Below are 3482 nucleotides of genomic sequence, written 5' to 3'. Positions count from 1 at the left end.
TCCGACCGGGTCAAAGTCTACGATGAAAACAATGCTGAGCAGAGGCATTTGGAGCTGGACTTGGTGGACGAGACGCGAGCCAAAGCCGTCGTTCGATTGATGGCGTATCAGTAGAGGATAAAGCAAAACTACAACAGAAGGGTAATTCCCAGATCTTTTCAGGTCGGCGATCTCATCTGAAAGAAAGTCAAGCCAGTCGGCGACGTGACCAAGCTGGGAGCTCCTTGGGCCGGGACGTTCTAGATTGTAGAAAAGCTCTGTTTGGGCACCATTACCTCGAAGATGAAGATGGACGCAAGCTAGAGCGACCGTGGAGCGTAAATTACCTCCAGCCGTACTGAGCTGGGTAAAAGGTGTGCCATTGTAACTCATAATGTTCAATTCTATTGTATCTTTTGTTAGCTAGAGCCCTAGAGCCAATCGTTTGATGATTGTATTTTGGACTTGTTGTATCATATTCTATATAAATAAAGGCATTTGGTTTTTGGTTATTATACTTACTTGTATTGGTGCCAAATAAACTAAGTATAATAACGTCCTTGAGTAGAAGGTTCTTACCTATATCAATCGATTGGTTGAATCGATAGTGAGATGATATAGGGAACACTACTCTTAATCATTCCTAGTCGAGTATTAACATTCAGGGACAATGTTAATGCAATAAGACTAGCATGTAGGTCAACTCGATGACTTGATCTCACAAGTCATGGATATAGAGATATCAAGTTGACACATGGGTATGCATTGGAGAATGTATACTGAATGACCCGCTATGAGAAAGTATCATGGATCGTTATATGAGTGTCATATACTTTCTCATGTGGCTATTAGTATGACTACTAGTCCTTAGACCTGAAGTCACCATGGATCCCTACATAAGGAGTTATGTACTTTAGTTTCGTCAAACGTCACCCGTAACTGGGTGGACTATAAAAGCGATTACTGGGTATGTAACAAATTATACGAAGGGATGTGAGTGATGTAGATGGGATCTATCCCTCCTATATGACGGGAGTGACATCGATATTCTTGATAGAGTGAGACCACGAAGTGCATGGCCATGCCCAAATAAGTCAATATGAGATATTGAGCTCATTTGATTGAGTGAGTCTACTTGGAGTTCAAGATTTAGATTGGTCAGAGGATGACACGGTCTATGTCTCACATTGATCAATCTAGATGTCTAGGATAGAAGGACACTTGTCATATATTGTGAGGAGTCACAATTAGTAGTCACAAGGTGATGTTGGATCTCAACATTCTTGTAACTTGGGTAGTAATGATGTATTGCTAGATACCGCTCATTACTTATGTTTCTAAATAAGTTTAGGGGCATTGCCAACGTTACAAGAACCTATTAGGTCACACACAAAGAACAAGTGGATGGAGATTAGGTTCATATGATGAACCAAGAGGATTAGATTCATGTGATGAATCAAATTGGATTAAGAGTAATCCTAATTGAGCTAATTGAGTTGGACTCAAGTTGATTCATGTGTTCAATGTGTCTAATTTAGATTATGACTCATTAAATCAATTTAATTAAATGAATTAGATTCATTATATTAAATTGGCTTGAATTAAATGGTTGGATTAGATCAACCATGAAAGAGATTAAGTCAAGTTTGACTTGACTTGAGAGGAAGAGGAAGAGTCAAGTTTGACTTGACTTTATGCCACATCATTTGTGACTTGGCATTAGGAGAACTAATGATGATGTGCCACATCATCACATGTGTCACCTCATGGAGGTTACAACTATTCTCTTTAATGGCCTCCACATTAATTGTGATTAATCTGAAGGGGGTTACACCACTTGTAGTGGCCGGCCACTTGATGGAAAAAGAGAAGTTTTCTTTTGGTGAGTAACTCTCATTCAAGTGATCTTCCTCCTCCTAAGCTCTTTTCTTGCTCCTTCTCTTCTCTTGGTCGTGGGTTTCAAGCAAGGGAGAAGAAAGGAGAGTGAATCTAATCCAAGAAGAAAGGTTAGTGAAAGTCACATAGAGATTTTTTAGAGGAGTGTGTTCTCTTCTTTTCTTTTCTTCTTCTTCCAATCCCATCCGAGAGCATCAAGAAGTGCTAGCACACTTGTGGTGTTCTCTTCTCCATCCTTGTGTGTTAGAGAACACATCTTGTTCGTGTGGATACTTCTAGAGGATTGTCTACGTTGACAATCTTGAGATCCGGCGAACGGACCTGCGGGATGTTTAAGGGCTTCGCCTAAAGGTATAACCTTTTTCCTTTGTAGATCTAAGTGTAGATCTAGGTAAACTCGCACTCGTAGTTTTTCGAAAGTTTTTCTTTGCATGGATCCGTTGGCTAGGAGTTTCGGGGGGCTAAAACCCAACATCTTTTGACCGCAGGAATAAAGTCAAAGGAACAATTTATGCCGAACGAAGACCGTCGAGCGGCGACGTTAAATCCCTGAGTCGGACCGGCGACTATAAACCCTCCGGCCCGAAGACCGTCGAGCGGCGACGTTAAATCCCTGAGTCGGACCGGCGACTATAAACCCTCCGGCCCGAAGACCGTCGAGCGGCGACGTTAAATCCATGAGTCGGACCGGCGACTATAAAAACCCCGGTGCCAAGACCGTCGAGCGGCGACGTTAAATCCCTGAGTCGGACCGGCGACTATAATAACCCCGGCGCAAAGACCGTCGAGCGGCGACGTTAAAATCCTCCGACCCGAAGACCGTCGAGCGGCGACGTTAAATCCCTGAGTCGGACCGGCGACAATAAAAACCCCGGCGCGAAGAACCGTCGAGCGACGACGTTAAATCCCTGAGTCAGACCGGCGATTATAAAAACCCCGGCGTGAAGACCGTCGAGCAGCGACGTTAAATCCCTGAGTCGGACCGGCGACTATAAACCCCCGACTAAGGACTACTCAATACCACTTGGGAAAATGCATGCGAAGAAGTAACATTAGCAGAAACGGAATTTTATATTAACGCATTACAAAAATAACACAATCAAGTAAGTTGAAAGTCAAAATAAAGTGGATAATGTAGCTCGCAGAACGGCGAGCATATAGATACACTTCAAAACAACAAAACAAAGACAAAGCTGAAAATGCTCCTCACTCCAAGGCTTCAAAAATGGGCTCGGGGATGGTTTCTAGCAGACCGGTAAAGTCTTTGGGAGGGATAGAGGCCGTCTCCGGAAGTTGGCCCTTAGCCTTCAGATAAACAGTTGTCGCCCGGATGACTTCCTCAAAGGCTATAACTAGCTGATCACTAAACTTCTCGCCAAATTCGTCCGAGCGGAGATAATTTTGCTTCATCACCTCGAAGCGTCCTGATTCACCGTCTTGATATTCCTTTAGCGCGGCTCGGGAAGCGTCAAGAGCGTCTTGGAGATATTTCTTGTCTCCTTGAAGTTTTGCTTCAGCAGCCGATCGGCCCTCCTGCTCAGCAGATAGCAGATCGGTCAACTCCTTGACGCGCTGCTCCAGTGCTCGGGCCTGCACATTCTTTGCCT

The sequence above is a fragment of the Zingiber officinale genome, chromosome 8A, assembly GCF_018446385.1.
Source record: "Zingiber officinale cultivar Zhangliang chromosome 8A, Zo_v1.1, whole genome shotgun sequence".
NCBI classification, from domain to species: Eukaryota; Viridiplantae; Streptophyta; class Magnoliopsida; order Zingiberales; family Zingiberaceae; genus Zingiber; species Zingiber officinale.
This window is presented reverse-complemented; position numbering follows the sequence as displayed.